The following is a 17,670-nucleotide window of genomic DNA, read 5'->3' on the forward strand; positions in this document are numbered from 1 at the left end:
TTGCTCAGTGCAGCAGTTTCCCTCCGTATCAGTAATCTTATCAGGCTGAGCCTGCCTCTGCCACCTGCAAGCAGAGATATCGCGGGGCAGGGGGGGGGCCATAAACTAGTTTGTTTTAAGTTTGTATGCGCTAAAGTCAAGAACGAGTTTCAAAGTGAACTTATCGTTTTATTTTTGTCATAAAAAAAAAAGGAAAGAAAGAAAGAAAAAGGGATAAAACACAAGCCGGCTCGCTTTATGATCGCTTGATTGCAGATGTTTCCTGTCGGGTGGCCGGGCTGCTCGGCTTTCTGTTTGCAACTACCGAAAGGCGAAAGCGCTTGGCACTGTTTTTGGGCACGTGTCGTGCAACTGTTGAGCCACCAAGCCTTGCACGCTGCCTGCCCGGGAGGTGCCAAGTCATACAGTTTCACCTCCCTGTGTGTGTGCCTGCCTGCCAAAGGACTTTCCTACCTGTACCCAGGCTGAAATAATGCTTCCAAAAGGAGCTGGGATGAGGAGGTGAAAACAAGGTGTGGCAATGTGTAACTTCATGCTGTCACTTCAAATGTCGTTACTTTTTTTTTTTTTTTTTAAATATCTTCTGCCTAACTGCTCAGATGTCTTATTCAACCCAGGTTTGAGCTGGATCTTGGGCAGGGAGCAGGCAGAGGATCACTTGAGAGCCAATGCACCTCTCCAAGAGACAGTGCTGCCCCACTCCTGGCCGCATTTGTCTCTTTGCCTGGCACAAGATTTATTGCATCCAGGAGCAAAACACTGAGTTAGCATCATTAAAGTACAGAACAAACCATAAACCACTTATTTCTATAAATACATCACAAATACGTAGGGCCTCAGGTTATGTCAAAGTAATTTTGGCCAACTCTTTCATGCTTTAAACAGATGAAAATTCTGTTTTTAAGAAAGTTTTGAAATATCCTATTTTGAGAACCCCATATACATTTTTCTTTCAAGTGATAAGTCACATCAACCCCCCAAATAGAAACCCCAGAGAAGACACATACTAGATGCAGCACAGGTGACAAGAAATATGCAATTCCTCTCTTTTTCAACTTCTTATCTAGGGGCTACATTACATCCATGCACAAAGATTTCCCAGCCAAGTACTGGGGGTGCAAAGCAGCCAGATGAGGCAAGGGGGGGATTTTTGGTACCCAGAGCGCAGTGCAGCCGTGTGGCTCATCACGTGCATGCACAGAAGTGGCTGATGTGGATCAAGAGAGGTGCGAACCTGATTTTGGAGATACAGAGGGAGCTTTTTCATCTCAGGGAGGGATCGCCTGCGAGCAGCCTTCTCCCAGAAGCTCAGATCTGGGAGGAAAATCTTTCAGATGCTCTCTGATGAACGAATCACTGCGTTGCACTACCTGAGCCCAGACCCTCATCCGCACACCAACACCCAGGCAAAGCCTCACGCTGCTATTTTTTGAAGGAAAAAAAAAAAAAAAAAAGCTGAGACAGAAAAATGTGAGGCTCTAAGGGTTGTTTTTCCTTCTTCTTCTCCCTCACTGAGCCATAAAGATGCAGGGTAGCTGGAGGCTGAGCTTACTCAGGATCTGTCAGCTCCCCAGCCCTGCCCTGCACTTTAAACAGGACAAACAGGTTATGACATTAAAGTTTCCAAACCTGGGGGTGCTCCTTACCCAGGAGAGGTTAACACAGGGGCACTCTGGGCCCCTGGAGAAGGGGAGGGGATACTTGCAGGCTGAATGTTGCTGGATGCAAGTGGGTTTTGGTTTTATTACTCATAAGAGAGCTCTGGGCAAGCCCTGGGACTGCAGGAGGAGTGGGTCTGCTGTTACCAAATCCTCCTCGTTTTAGGAGGTTTAGGACATTGCTACAGGTTTTGGGGAAGGAGAACACTTTGCTTGTGACATATGAACTGAGCCACGAATCAGGCAATGTACCTAAAAGCTGCTGTAGTGGGAACTACCTCTTTGGGGTTCCGAACACCCTCTAAGAGATGCCCTTGGGAAGAGCAGTGTCCAGGCAGCCAGCTGGTGTTAGCAAGCAGCTTGGAAACTGCATCTGCTTCCTGGGGCTGAGAGACAGGGGAACAAAGCAGCTTTTTGGGACAAGAGCAAACACTTGGCACGTGCATTTTACAAGCTACAGAGTTTCCTTAAAACTGATAGGAGCACTCCCATGGGATTTATTGTGCCTCTTTACAAGAGAACAGGATGTTTCCACTGCTTTATGGTGCAAAGGTGCACAGCATCAGAAAAGACACTGGTGTAGGACAGGTGCATCGTCCTGGGGCTGTTTGGTGCTCAGGGCAAGGGGTGGAGGAGGAGGAAAGCCCCAAAGTCTGCAATCTGCTCTGGTGCTTTTTGAGATGTCTCCAAATACAGGCTGTCCCCAAATACTCTCCTGATATTCCTGCCCTGTAGCTGTGATTTGTCCCTCCCTTTGCTCCAGCTCCCCCCTGCTGCCTGTATCCCCCCTGGGTGAGCCGTGCCCTGCATGGGGGCAGGCAGGCTGACGTGCCCCCAAGCGCCATGAGGGTGACACTGTGACATTTCCCTTTTGCCTGCTGTCTCCACATATCACTTCTCAGCAGAGCCAAGGAGCGGCTAAGACCCCTCGCCACCCCCGCTGTATCAGAGGGTGCTGCGCCCAGCAGGATGGATGGAGAAGAATAGGGGCAGAGGAGGGAATAGAGATGACATAGGTGCTTGGGAACAACCCCATCTGCAAGCAAATCAGGCTTTGCTCCGTGTCATCCTGAAAATTCATGGATCTACATTAAAATAAATAAAATAATTTCTTCCAGCTTATGAGGCCCTCCAGTGCCACGCTGTCGTTTTGCTCTTTTAACTTTGTGTATGCTGCTCTGCAGGCAGTTCTGCGAGCTGCTTGCAATCTCTCTGGATCCTTAACAATTCAGAGGCTGGAAAAGGTGCTGAAGGGCTCTTTTTCTTTCCATAGAATGGATCCTTCCTTCATTTCCCTTCTGTTTCAGAGGCTGCGGGAGCTGGAGCCACAGCTGCCATTCAGTTGCAGCCATATTTCCATGATGGAGTAGGGAGAGCATTTGGAGAAGAAAAGGAAGGCAGCCGTCAAGGACCGTCCTTGCAGCTCCTGATTTAGCTCAGATTTAGGACTCAGGGAAGTAAAAGCTAAAGATCCTTAAATCTTTGCTGTTCTAACAGGTCACCAGACAGAGGGGTGAAGTGGTGCCATGGAAGAGAAAGCTAAAATGGATTCAGGGACACACATTTTCTGTCCAGTGGGGAGCAGGTACCAGAAGCCCCAAGAAGACATATCCAGCCCTCAGCTTCCCTCTGCTCTTTCAGCTGGCTCTGACCTTGTGTAATCCCTCCCTTATCAGCAGAAATTCCTGAAGCCCAGAGGTCTGTGGGTTGACTTGGGAGCACGAGTCCTTCCCAGCAAGCCTAAGGGCAAGGAGAAGATGCTTTTACCTACAACATCTGCTTGAGTGATCTCCAGAAGCGGTACTTAGCTGCCCTGGCACATCTGCAAAAGCCAGCAAGATCCTACCAAAGAGACATTTCCAGCAGCAATGACACCAGCGGTGTGTGTTGGGCAGGAAAATACCTCCTGTGCTTTTTGCTGTTTGAATCAAGTCATATACAGAGACAAATGGGAACACATGCCACCTGCCTACCTGCTTTAAGTATGGGCAGGTGGTGGGGACAAGCATCTTGCTCTGGTACATGCAGAGATGCTGAGGAAGAGATGCTGCAGAGATCCAGGATGAGTTTTCAGGGTTAGCTGTTATACTCAAGGTGGACAAAAATATTTCGTTTCAAACCTTTATCTTCCAGCAAATAAGGGTTATTTATACAAAAAGGGCTGCTGCCCAGGCCAGTTGTACCCTGTGCATTGAATAGGCAGGATTAAGGAATGCTCATAAGCCCTTCAAAAGAATCTGTTACATGAACTCCTCCCTGTGCTATCACACGTCCCTACGCCCCACTTTCCTCTCCCATTCAGGATGGACTCAGATATAACACCATGCTTTCTTACCTATCAGGCAGCATTTGCCCCTCCATGCAACCTTCCTCCTCCTTCCTTTCTTTTCTCGCACAGTCAGATGAACACCAGGCCCACACAGCTGGGAGCCTAGCACAGCGTTTGGGCAGTGTGGGGTGCACGCATTCCCTTCTGCCTGTCCATGGACCTTGGTGCCCCAGTTCCCAGCCTTGTTCTCTGGGAGGGAAGGGGGTGGTTTGCAATGGGCTGGGAGCATCCAGAGAGAAAGGCAATGCCAGGCACAGCTCATGGCAGGCACGGATTTTCTAAGTGCCCCTGAGGGATGTTCTCCTGCTATTGGTCAAGCGTAGGCCAACCAGCCTCACCTGGGCAGTAATCACTGGCAGATGTCGAAACAGCCTCATTCAGGGGCTTGTCTGGGGCTGATTGCCACAAGCTGGAGATCGCTGTCAACCTCAGGAGACTGCCAGGACTTCGGGTTATACATCACAAGTCTATCAGGAGTCCATATTCATTCACTGGGTTATTTTCCCCAGGGAAAATAATTCTGCAAGCACAAAGCATGCCCTAGGGGACTTGCATTGTGTGAATCCACGGGAAAAAAAGCGCTGTCTTTAAACCTTGCAGTAAGTCAGTAAGTGATTTAGGTGCAGGCTGGGGTGAGCACAGCATCCATAGGTGACAGCGAGTACAGCTGCAGCCATGCTTCAGCCTCCTAACAGGGACACCCAGATACCATCACTGTCTTTGTCCTAACTCTGCATGGAGCATCATTTTGAGGAGCAAGGCTCCTCTTTTGCCTGTCATTAGCAAGGTGCAGGGGGCAGCTGAGGAGCCCATCTATCCGGGCTCCCTCTCCTCCCTGGAGAGCTGATCCTTCCTCCTCGCCCCGTGAGGCAGGCGGGATGCAAAAGGACCGTTTCAGCAAGAGGACGATTTCAGCAGGAAGAGCATTTCAGCAGGAGGAGCATTTCAGCGACCAGAATACTCCGGCAGAAGCAGGACGGCCCCGCAGCGCCGCCCGCTGCTCCGCGCCCGCAGCGCTGCGCTCCCGGGGAAAAGCATCTCGGGGCCAGGCACCACCCGAGCCACCGCTCTCCTTCAGCCTTAAAGCATCAGATATCTTCGGGCTCAGAGGCTGCCGTCCTCCTTTTCACCGAGGATGCTTTGCTTTGGGCTAGCTTTGCAGGGTTGTTATACTGCAGCTAACTTTTCCTTGCATGTTAACGCCTCATCTCCCCAAACAGAAAAACTTTCAGCTTATCATTTGCTGCTCCTTAACTTAAGACGACATTATATGACAGGGGTTCACCATCGGACAGCTACATCTATCCCAGACCAGCTTGGGTGTGCTGCTGCCCTTAAGGTGTTGGTGCAACGGAGACGTACCCTTTCCTGGGGGCGTCAAACCTGTCTTTTTCCCATAAAGAAATCACACCTGCTTATTTTCCTGCACCTCCCAATTCCAGCAGCCTGCAGTGGCATCAAAAATCTATACCTCTTCAACACGATGCTCATTGCCCAGGAAAGGGCTAATAGGAGAGGCAGACCACTTGAGAGGCCGATCAATACGCCCACCTGCTTTTGATGGTAGGTGTCTGGCAGAGCAAAGCGCTGTCTAAACCCTCAATTACCCTTTCCTCGCCTCTCCCTGCCTCCTGACAGTCGATGCAGTCAAGCCCTCTTCATGCTTTGGAGTGGACCGGTGCCTAATAAAATCCTGCAAAATGCCAGCACATCCATGAGCCACTTCAGAAAGTCTCTAGTTAATGCTGAAAAGAAACGTGGTGAAGGGAAACTGCACACAGTTATGAGGAAAAGAGAGAAAATAGAGAAAAAGGGAAGATGTAGTTTTGAAAAATATATTAAGAGGAAAAGGAGGTTTAAGACCTTTTAGAAAGTTTCAAGTGAAGCCTTTGACCACAGGTTTTCACAGCAGCCAGGTACTTTTTCAAAAGTTACACAAGCATCCAGCTTTTCCAAAAAATCACCCACTTAATACAGAGAAGTGTCCAAGCAGAAGCTTTTTTGGGTGGTCTGGGTTCTGAGTGTGAAGAAAGGCAGCACGTGGGGCTTTGGAGCTGTTCCCTGTCCCTCGTCGTGACATATCCCAGGGCTGCAGGTGGGGCTGGTGGAGAGGCAGGCGGCCAGCCGCAGAGATTACCGGCAGCCACCCTGAGGCGATGCACGATCCAAATGAAATGGGAAAAACAAGGGAGAGAGAGGACAAAAGAGCATGTTGTCAAGAGCAGACGAGGGACAGGAGGCTTCTGAGGGCTGGGGCTCAGCGTCCAGCTGGAGTCAGCGCGCTCATCTTCCTGGAAATTCGGCAGGGGAATGAGATTTCAGGCTCCCTCGTGCCCATCTCCACCCATTAAACAAATGAGTGTTTACTGAAAGGAGGAGAGCTGTTCCAAGCCCTTCTTGTTTCAGGAAACCTCTTCTTCCTTACGGACGTCTCCTTGTCCAAGTGATTGGCAGCAGAGAGGAGAGGAGCCAACCTGAGAGCTGTTGAAGTTTTGCAATCCTCCTTGGACATCCACCCTGATGAGGGGCTTGCCCATGGGAGCAGCTCCGCTTTTCTGCCTCCCACTTCAACCCCTGGCTGACCACCAGCATCCTGTGCTTGGGCAGAGGGAAGCCTTCAGAGAGGTCAGAAAGTGTAGGAGACTTGCAAAATCAGGCGATTTCAGGACAAAATCCTCCTGTGGACACTGAGTCACAGTGGAGAAAGGAGCCGAGGGGATGGTTTGGATATTTATTTTCTTCCTGGAGACATCTCTGATTACAGTTCTTTGAGACTTGACAGAGCTTTGACATCACTGACCAAAAGGCAGGACGGAGATGGCAATGGGGCTTTAAATCTGCCTTGCATACAGAGTAGGCACAGTTAGTTTCTAGACCAGCTTTAGATCCTGTTTTAAGGCAACCTGGCCCTCAGAAGGAGGTTTCAGGTTCAGAACTGCCTTACACACATCTCCCGGGCACCGCTGTGCAAGGAAATACGAGAATGTTGCTTCTTTCAGCTGTGCAAGTGGGGACACGGGCAGAAATAAAACACTTCCAGCGGCTCCCGGGCTGTGACTTGTTGCAGGGCTCAGCCTGCAGCCCTGAGTCATCCCGTGTCACTGCCAGCGGAGGTGAAAGGCCACCCAGCACGTCACAAGCAGCTGCCAGGCACTCAGCCCCCTGCAACCCTGCCACCGCTCCATCTCCATGGCTCACTGCTGCCCTGAGGGCATCGGGGACCTGAGAAGGAGATGGGAGGATGAGCTGCTTCTCTGCCCCCAAAATGGGGTGTTTTGGGGCACCTTTAGACACAGACACCTCCAGTGGTACTTGGAGGAAAGTCCCACCTGAGGAGATGTCACCAAGCGAGGAGCTGTGCAGCTGATTTGGGTATAACACCAATGTACTATGGCAAATAAAAGAAGGCAGTGAGGCATCCTATTATTGACAAGAGCACAAAGTGGTCTTTATATAAAAGTTGCCCTAGGAAATTGAAAAGTGCATCGGCTGGTTGGAGAATGGGAGACACTTCCTTTCCTTTCTCTCTCTCTTTTTTTTTTCCCTCTTCTTTCTGTTTTGGAGGTTTTTCAGGTGGGATTTGCAAGAGGATCTTTTTCAAAAGCTTATTATTGTTATTATTATCTTTTCCATTGACAAGCCCAGAATGGCAGAATGGTTGCTGTTGGAAAGGGTCTCTGGGGATCACTTGGTTGAGCTCAGGCAGAGCAGACTTCTTGGGGCTGGGTCCAGCCAGGTCCATCAGCAGCCCCAGGGTTCCACGGAAAGCTTCTTTCCTGCTGGTTGGCCCCCAGTACGTACTGGTGCATGGGGTGATTCCTCCCCAGGGGCAGGACTTTGCATTTTCACTTGCTGAGCTTTGTGATGTTCCCACCTGCACACCTCTCCAGCCTGCTGAGGTCCCTCTGAAGGACATCATGGCCATGTGTCTGCCCAGTGTTCCTGTTTGGGACCGCAGATATGAATATTCCAGAAGAAAACCAGTGGGAATAACATAAAAGGTGTCTTCCATCTTGGAGGTGAAGATGGAGACCAGACTGCCTGCCCATCCAAGGTCTGGAGTGACACTGCATCTCCCCTGTCCTGGATGAGGTCCTTGAGGGCTGCCACAAGGTGTGGGACACAAACTGATGACACTGACCCAAAACGGGCAGTGGGGCCGCACCAGCCCCGAACCCTTGGCTCATCTAAAAGCAAGGCTGCGGTCTGAGCATTGCCAGTTCTGATCAAACAGGGGCTTAGCAGAAACCTTCTCCACACATGGCCAGGGCTGAAAAGCAGAGCTGCGTCACAGGGAACAACAGGCAACTGTCTCCGCTACCAGCGTGTGCTGCTTATCAGCAGGGCAGCCAGAGGGCTCCATTTAGGGCCGTGTTTGCTTTGCCTGACTGCGGTGCTGCGATAGGGGCTGTGGCAAGACACAGCTGCTGCCAACGTCAGTGCTACGGCTGCCTGCTCCCATCCCAAACCTCCACCGGGTCCAGTCCAAAGCCACGTGCCTGCCTTCTCCAGGCTTTCCTCTATCTTCTCTGCTTATATTTGCCCAGTTCACCCCAATCTGAACCTATCTGAAAGTCCCCTTCCTGCCTTCCCAATCCCTCCGTCTCTTTGAAAAGCAAGAGGGAATGCTCAGGTTTTGCTTAGTCACTTCCAAAATGCCCAGCGCCAGGGTGAGGAGCTGGGATTGCATCCCGGCCCCCCTCGGCTCCCCCTCACCCCATCCTCAGCAATTTCTTGGCCAAATATCAGGAATAATTATGCCTCGCTAATGGCATTGGACTGGAGGGGCTGCTCCAGCTCAGCTCACTCCATAATGACAGGTTATTGGGCACATTGATCCCGCTCACCTTTCTGAGCAAGGAGGCTGCAGCATCTTGCAGCTTCACGGCACTGTCCCAGAGCCTGCATGTCCTGGGGTGCTGGTGGCCACGCTGGGGCATCCTCCAGGGCAGGAGACCTTGCTCAAGATGACCCAAGACTTGGGGCTAGATTCTTGTTTTGAGTTTTGATGAAGACTGACTTTCTACATCTTGGATGCCCTTTTGAAGTGCTGGAATAGGGGATGTGAGGGTCTGACCTTGGGTTTTACTCACTTGCAGTGCTGTCCCTTGCCAGCCGGGTAGTTTCTGAATGGATGGAGAGCCTTGGTCACCTTCCCACAGAGCGGCGAAATCTGAAATAGAGACAGCAGCTAGACACAAATGACAAACACATGGGAAGAAGAAATGCCTCAAGGATGCTCAAGTCCTGGAACAGTACGTGGGCAGAGGATATAACTTAGGCAACATTTACCTGGGAGATGGATGGAAATGGTGCATTTTGAAGGTTCTTCAGCTCAAGAAGTGCTCACAACCTCAAATATTCAAAGTTTTTTTGCATTGGTAACTTTTTATGCATTTCCTAGCTCTCTGACTGAGGCTGTTAGCACTGCTTTCCCTTGAAGGTTTCTTTTCCTCCTCGGTCTATGCTTTTCCTTTTCTCTTTCCAAGGACACACCCCTCAGCTTTCTGTACCTCTTTCTGCTCTGGTTTTCTTATCTGCCCATGCCTTCCCTTTCATTTCTCCCAGCTAGTGAAAATTTGAAGGCATTTGGAGTCAGCGTGAGAGGGACATTTGCCAGGTTTTTTGGAGCAGTCTTGAGGACCTCATTACAGATTTGCTTAGCATGTTCTCTCCCTGCGCTGCTGCACTTGGGGCTCAGGCATCAAAAAGTGCCCAGAGCTTTCAATAGGGTTCATTTGTATAGATACTGCTCAGCATCCCTACAAAATAAAATCCCTTTTAGTATACAAAAAAGTACCACAAGATGGATTACCTGAGGTTTCAGAGGGGATAAGCCTGGCACAGTTGTGCTGAAGGCAATGGGAAAAGTCTTTTTACACCCAAAACTAGTAAAGTTCCTAGTATAATAAACTCGAGCTGAAGAAATATTTGCAAAAGATGACAAACCAGAGAAAGATTTATTTATTTATGTATCATGAGAGCTTTCTTTCATCCCAGTCATGCCAAAGGAGTGACTTGGGAAGCAGGGATTTGGTTACAGTCCTGAAGAGCGCTGGATCTGTATCAGCCAAGCAAACCATAGGAAAGTGTTAAACTAACCTTCTGCCATCCCATTATCAAAAAGAAAAGAATAAAAAAGGAGATAATCCTTGTTTAAATATCACAAGCAGCAGCTGAGTCAGTGGGAGCTTTAGACTGGAAATGTCAGGGAGGAATTTAGATTTTCAGAGCAGTTGCTGCTCTGCAATTATCATAAGTCACTTACAAGGACCCCTTGTCTTTCGTTGCCCTCAACCACACATCTGCAGGGAGGGGGAGCGGAGACAAAACACATGGCCCTACCAGGGACTGATAAGGGAAACCGAGTGCGATCCCACTAAAGGCACAAGGCAAATCCCTCCAGGCTATGACCAGGCTTCTCTGACTGTAGGTCGGATGTAGGCGGGTGAAGGCAAACCGACGGGAGAGGCAGGCAGCAATATGAGAAAGAGGAGATTGCTGGAGAAAATTGCATGTGAGCTTGCCCCCAAAAGGCGTTTATTTGATTCTGGAGCTGTTTTGGGGGTAAGAATGAGGAGGAGACAGAAAAATGGAGATCTGGGGTTTTTCTAGCCTCATATTCGTTCTATGGCTCCTTTCCTCTTCTAAAAGCAAGCCTTGTTGCAGCCTAGCACGTCCCTGACGTAAATTAAATAAGTGAAAGCACTATTAGCTCTCCTGAGACAGGTACTGCCCCCACCAGCCTGGGAAAGGGGAGAGGATGAGCACTTAAAACACGTAATTTCCACCACATTTCGTGATGCAGAAACATGCATTTTCCCAGCTGGTACATGTGAGAAGACTAAAGACTTCCTCTGCTGGGGTGGTGATTTTATTTCTTTTAACCTGTCTTTTCTCACTACAAAAGTCAGGTTTCCAAGGCAAGGTCTTTGCTAGGTGCAGGGTAGAAGGACCTCGGCCATCCTGTTCTGGGAGGAGATAACAGGGGTCTACCATGCTTTCCTGGCTGGGGCCAGCAGGTACTCCAGCTCCAGTGTTGTGCTTTGTGGTGCTGGGACACTGGGACACCAGAGCCATATATCCTCCATATCTCCTCCGTGTAGCACCTGGGTACAAGCCCCGTTAATCTTACCCTGTTCTGTCTCAGTGTCTGATGGACACAGTCTTCAGGTGAGGTATCCCATTCTGGTTAGGAAACTTCAGGCAAAGGGGAACAGGGCTTCCCTGATGGGTTTTGCTCACCCTCACTGTTAAAAATGTGCCTCCTGCTGCTAGCTTGAACTTGTCTTCTTTGCCTAACTTCCAGCTACTGATCCTTATATTGTCTTCTTCATTAGATTAAAGTATCTGTATTTGTAGAGGACTGTTCTAGAAGTGGGAGAACAGGAAATATCATATTGTAGACCCTGCTTTTCCACTGTGTCATCCCAGTAGCTTAACGGTAGAATTACTCAAGTCAGGCATATTGTACCAGTATAGATCTCTGACTCTTTTCTTTCTTTACTTTCCATGACTATGGATCAATAAAATGCTGTTGATACACTTTGAAGATCCAGAAGACAAGCACAGGGCTTTGATGAGTCATCCTCTTAAGCCTGCTGGGAAGCATGAACCTCGCCATGGGTAATGCATTTGCATTCCTCCTCTGAAAAGAAAAGGGAAATATTTTCCCATGTATTTACTTGATGGCTACCTGTTAGGAATAACAGATAAGATCCGGAGTAGATGTGAATCAATAGGAAAACATTGACTTCACTGTGAAATGCTGGCGCCAATTTCCAATGCAGAACTGGTTGCATCTACATAATAGATCTCAACCATATGAGGCTGAATGCAAAACGCTGTTCTGCCTATAAACAGAACTATGAATAAACATTGGTATGAAGTCAATACGGTGACATTTTCATAGGTCTGAGACCCTTTGTGTGACTCCTAATACTAAAATCACATCAGACCTTTTGTCTGACAGGCAGATGGTTTTTATCCTCCGGTGCCCGAGGAGAGAGGGAGTAAGAAGTTGGCAATTTTGTGTGCACGTGGAAGTAGCATGGACTGCATGGCACTGCTCCACCTGGCTGAGCCACAACTGCTGTTATGGAAGATGAGAAAGGGGCTAAAAGGACTGGGAGAAGGAGGTTTATCTATGCCAAAGTGACATGTTCATGACACAGGAGAGTGGTGGATGGAAAACCCTGGGCTTCTTCCAGCATCATTTCCTTCCCCTCACAGCTAGAGCAATAAGGGGTGAGCAACTGGGAATGACCCTAGAGTGAATGTGGGGTGCAGAGACATCCCAGCCATGCTGTGTACCCCTGCAGTGCAGGTCCTACTTGTCAGGGGGAATGGTTGCAATGGCTCAAAGTCCTTTTTGTTCCCACACCATCAATTTTGGTGTTGCTAGGACCACACCAACACGCTGTGAAACATTCCCAGCCCTTGGAAAGGGTTATGGGAACTTGCTTTGGATCCCTCACCACTGCTTCCCTTTCACTGATCTTATGATGCCATGAGTTAGATAAATTGTGTTTTATTGCATGGCATGGGTGGATGAGCAAGAAGGGTGTGCCCTCACCTTTCTCTTTTCATCTAGAGAAAGAGTTGCAGGATCCAGGTCACTGCAGACCTCTTAGTGCTGAGACTTCAAAGGACTTGGAAAAAAAATAAGCAGTAACACCAATCCCTTTTCCACATGTATTGAACAAGGTAAAGACCGATGGAAAATCAGGCTACAGGCAAGAGGAGGCATTTCTCAGGTTTCTGAAAGCAAGCTAAATTCCCCACTGCCCTGGAACCTCTTTTGGCCATGAAGGCATCACAGAGGATGACTTTCCTTTGACCTTGCTCTTGAAGGTGAGGCCAGGAGATGAAGGTTCCCAAGAGTGACAGAGAGGCATGGATCTGCCTTCAGCTGGAGGGCATAGCTCTGAAAAATCAGAATGCTTTGGAAAATATGTAGTGTGAAGCCAAAGGAGAAGGGTTGTGGTGGGAAACAGGAGAGGATTGGACAGCAAGCAAGGTGAGTGCCTTGGAACCAGCCACATGGCCCCATAGCCCTACATCCCCTTGTTTCAGGGCTCACCCCTCTGAAAGGAGGCTAGAACCAAATACTTCAATCAATTTCTACATCTACTGGCAACTATTAACTGTTTATTCGCAGCAGTGCTGAAAAGAGTGGCAGCTACAGCAATTACCATCCTGAAGTCTGAAGGCAGGAGGCGAAGGTAGAGTTAAAAGACTTGCCCAAGGCCATACAGTGAGCAGTCAGAAGCACGCCCCCGGTTTTCTGTGCTGGTTGGCAGCAATAGAATTAGCGCCGGACATTTGATTTTTTTTCTTTTCATAATGTTTCTGATGTTCTAGGACAGGTGTTTACCTGTACAACATTTTTTTTTTCCAGAAAAGCAAATTCACTGTCACACTCAATGTTCAAACAATTCTGTGCCAGATCTCCACACGATAGTTAGAATTTCTGGGGGGCTTTTTTTCCCCCTCTGTTTGGGAGCTCCCAGACCCCTCTTCAGTCTTTCCACTCAAAAGGACTGCCTTTTTTTTTTTTTTTTTTAATGAAAGCTGACTCCAGGAGCTGGGAATAAAATATTGGGTATCACAGACATAAATTAAAATCACAAGGACTGGCAATCCAGGAGGAGACCTGCTGCAATATATGTAGGAAGCTACTTTTCCGTACAAAGGTAAAATTCCCTGATGACCCTGTTAAAGAAGTTGTCTACGAGTTGAAATATAGTGGGCCAGAGGTGTCAGCAATTAGTTTTCCAACCATACAAGATGGCACGCTCCAAGAGATGGTGCTTTTTATTCCGCCACCCGCTCCTGACTGTCTGCTTGCTGCCCACATTTCCAAAGAGAAAATTGCTCCTAAGTGCTTCCCTATTGATCCGAGACAAGATGGTTATTTTGGATTCTGCAGTGGCGGGTGAATCATCAATACAAGGTTTCTGAATTTACACTTGCATGTTCCCAGTCCATTTCCTGAAGCAGAAATGGAGATTGCAGCTGTTTTTATCCCTAAAACTCAGGGTAAACTCCCAGTTCCTGGGGAGAGGGAGATGCCGAGTCAAGCAGCTTGACTTCTCTCTGAAAACCCATTCCCCAATAATTCACTATTTTGCCTGAAATTGCATTGTTTTCTCTGAAAAGTTGATTGCTGTAAAATTTTCCCAGAATTGCAATTACATTTTTGACCAATGAGAGAAGAATTGATGGGTTTGGAGGCAAGATTTGCGCAGAATGAGCACAAATTTTGACTCTGGCTGTGGAGTTGTGAGACCAGCCAGCCCTATGCTCCGAAACCAAGGGTGAGGGGGCATTTTTGGTGTGTTATAGGAATATTCTCCGATTTATCTGAAAACTGAGATGGCCTTCTGAAATGTGAAATCACGGACACAGAGGTTTGCACTTACTGCTGAAGGTGTTGGCTGTAATCCTTAAGTCATTGGATTTGCACCTGTGGGGAAGAACTATCCTTGGACACATCCCTTTAAAAATGCACTGATAAATACCACAGCATGGAGGCTGGGTGAGGTTGCACAGACCTACTCCATCTCCTACAGAAACCTCTGGGTCTTGCCACTTTTTTTTTTTTTCATGTCAGTGTTGGTTTTTTTTTGTTTTGTTTTTCATTTTGCCCAGGGATTCACCCAGCGGTCAGAAGAACAATCCCGGCAACGGGGCTCTTCATTTCCCAGGGGTCACCTCTGTGACTTGGGAAACAGAGGACTCCGCACCTGACCCATCCATCGGAGCAGGTCTGAAGTTGCTAAGCCTCCCCTGATCTAGCAGTGCCTTTCTCCCAGGGTTGCAGCAAACATCTCAGAGCCCTTACCAAGGAGCTACACAGCTCTGCCCCTTGCTGCCCCCCTTCCCTTGGGCTCATCTGTTGTGACAGAGCATGAGCACAAAAGTCAGCGTCTTCTAGATAATAAGAGACTGCAAAGTTAAGCAAGAGATGTGGATTTTAATTACTTTTTTTTTTCTTTTTCTTTTTTTCCTGCTGCTGCCCCAGTCCTAGGGAGCTGCAATGATGTGGAGGTCTAGGGTGTCATTATGGGTTATTAAACTCCTTTGAGGCACTCAGGGATGTTGAATGAAGAGGAATTAAAAAAAAAAACTCTTGATGGAGCTGGCTAACTGTAATTGCTTCGTGTGGCAGACAGTAATTATTCAGGCTAAGGAAGTGAAGAGGGAGAGAGTGCGGGCGGGTGGGAGAAAGAGCAATAGGGGGACCTGGCCACCCCACATGGCCATCAGGGCTGTCCTTCGGTTGTGATGGGAGGTGGCAGCTTGCCCTCCCGTGGGCAGACACGGTCCCTTTCTTTGGCCCTCAGGGGGCCACTTCTGCACCTCAGACCCTGCTCTTGCAGATCCCTTGGCCACCAGAGAGCCCCCCCAGCAGGCTGGGCTGTCATTGCCTTTTGCCACTGCTTCCCCATGCGACTCATACCAAGACCTGTTGCATTACACGCTGTTTTATGATTACATACAGCCACAGGCTGATGCACAGAGCTCTCTCCAGCTCCCACAGTAAGGGAGCAGGACTTCACTTTGTCTCTGTGCTGGAAAGCTTTTCCAAACAGTGCGGGGCTCTCGTCACCAGACAGAGAAGGGGAGACAGCTTAGCAGGGCTTACAGAAGAGTTGCATGCCTAATTTATCATCTCTGTAAAGGAGAGGGATTAAAAATCAAGAGCTTTGAGATGAACTAAGTAGAAGAACTGATGGGTTTAGATAGAGTGCTGGATTTTACAAGGAGAGAAACAATATGTAATGAAACAAAAGAAAATCAGAAAATATATTCAAAGTAATCCCATCTATTTGTACATTAGTCTTGAAAACTTCCCTGATATCAGCTCTTTTTAAAGCCCCTGTTTGTCAGAAGAGCCCTCATATGTGATCTGAGTATGTTGCAGCCTGCAGGAAGGCTGACTGGCTTGCTCTGTTCCCATATTTGTTAAAGTACTTCACCAATTTTCTCAATTCTTCACATGAACTGACATTTTAAGGCTATCCTTTCAGCAGCTTGATTACAAATTTGAATAAGTGGAACTTGCTTTGATGGCCGATTTTAGGTTTATCATCCTTGGCAAATGCTATTCTAAAAAGACCTTTAAGCTAAGTCAGTTACCAACAATAAAAGGTCTATCAAAATGGTTGTTCTTTCTGATTTTAAGGTAAGAAAACAGTATGAAGGAAATATTTTGAAACCTGTGTTTTCCTGAATTTGAACTGAAAACCACAAACCAAAAATACCGAAATTCTGAATTCAATGTGTTGTTTTAAAGCATTGCGCAAGTTAAAGAGTTTATCCAGACAAAAATATTCAAATACAAGTACTGTAACTCTCTCCTACCCAAGTCCCCTTTTCTTTCCTAAACAGGTTGGCCCAATCTTGGAAAGGCTTTTCACTGTAAAATTTTCATACTATAAAGGTGGAAAAGTCTGTGAATAGTTTTAATCATACATTTCTTCAGTACTTAGCCTAACTATGGCTTTCCTTAGTATCTTTGCAACTTCATCCCAAGCCATTTAACACCCCGATGGCATGAAATTGCTTGGTGTGGCTGTAAATCTGCATAAGACAACTTCTCCAGCAAAGCAAACAGGCAGTGGCTGGAAAAGGCATCCTCCTCACTTCCTTTATATGCTTCCTTGCGGGGGAGTAGAGCATGTACAAACTAATGGAGCTCCAGAATCCCCAGTGGGTGCTCTTTGTTCATGTATAACATGAAGGATATATCAGTTTTACTTTTGCAGCCTCCTCTGTAGTTGCTTCTTTTTACTGCCAGTCTTCATAACTTACTGATATGGTTTGGGTTTGCTTTAAAGTCTTGTATTTTCATGAGACCTACCAAGGTATACAAGGAAGCACTAACAGCAGGGTGTCCCTGCTGTGGGAGAGGAGCTCGAAGGATGCTCAGCTCCTTCTTCTGGTTCCCCCTGTAACCAACAGCAGTGTCCTCAGCACCCGTAACAAGACAAGCTGCTTGACCCAAGTCAGAATTAATTTTGGCTCAGAACTGGGCCAAAATTTTAGCTGCTGCCAACTGCTCACTCAGGCTCCAGCATCTACCACCCTCCAGGCTCTGGGGGCTTCCCCAGTTGCCTTGGTGGGGCTGATCTGCGCCCTGGTGTTTGCAGGAGGTGGCACAAACCCAGCTTCCACGCCAATGAAGGCGCCAGGTGCCCTCAGCAGACGACTTCCAAGGCATGCTCGCCACCAAGCATCCAGGGAAACCCGACTGGTTTCCCTGCCGCAGGGGCTTTGGACAGCCTGTCCCCAATGCTGTGGTGGCTCACACAGAGCAAGACAACATTTCTTTGGTGCCAGAGAGCTGCTGTGGATCCCACGGGGGGAAAGGACCCCTCCTGCACTCAGCAGAACAAGATCCTCAGGTTAGGTCCTGAGGTGCCACCCACTGCCATAGTCCCAGAGGTCCTCAGCCATTTGGGTATTTGGCCTCTGGAAAATTACAGCAAAAGGAGCAAAGCCATCGGGAAGGCAGGATTGACAGGTGTTTTTTTTTTTTCTCTCTCTGAAGCTTTTCTCACAAGCAAACAAGGAGAAAATAAAAGGCTGCATCTCTTTGTTCCTTTTATTTTGTCCTTTCACAGATCAAAATCCTTTCACACAATGCCCAAGCTGGGGAAGTAAATGTGCAGCAGT

General features: G+C 48.1%; 1 long non-coding RNA gene across 1 annotated transcript in view; it reads right to left on the reverse strand.

The window, feature by feature from the left end:
* Window positions 1–37: 37 nt before the first annotated feature.
* The window catches only part of LOC308196747, a 34,601-nt gene continuing 16,968 nt past the window's right edge, over window positions 38–17,670 (reverse strand). Inside the window, exon 3 of the long non-coding RNA XR_013952374.1 lies at window positions 38–9,160. This is a non-coding gene — a long non-coding RNA (uncharacterized lncRNA). The remainder of the gene's footprint in view (window positions 9,161–17,670) is intronic.

The sequence above is a fragment of the Anser brachyrhynchus genome (genome assembly GCF_964034855.1).
Source record: "Anser brachyrhynchus genome assembly, chromosome: 5".
NCBI lineage: Eukaryota > Metazoa > Chordata > Aves > Anseriformes > Anatidae > Anser > Anser brachyrhynchus.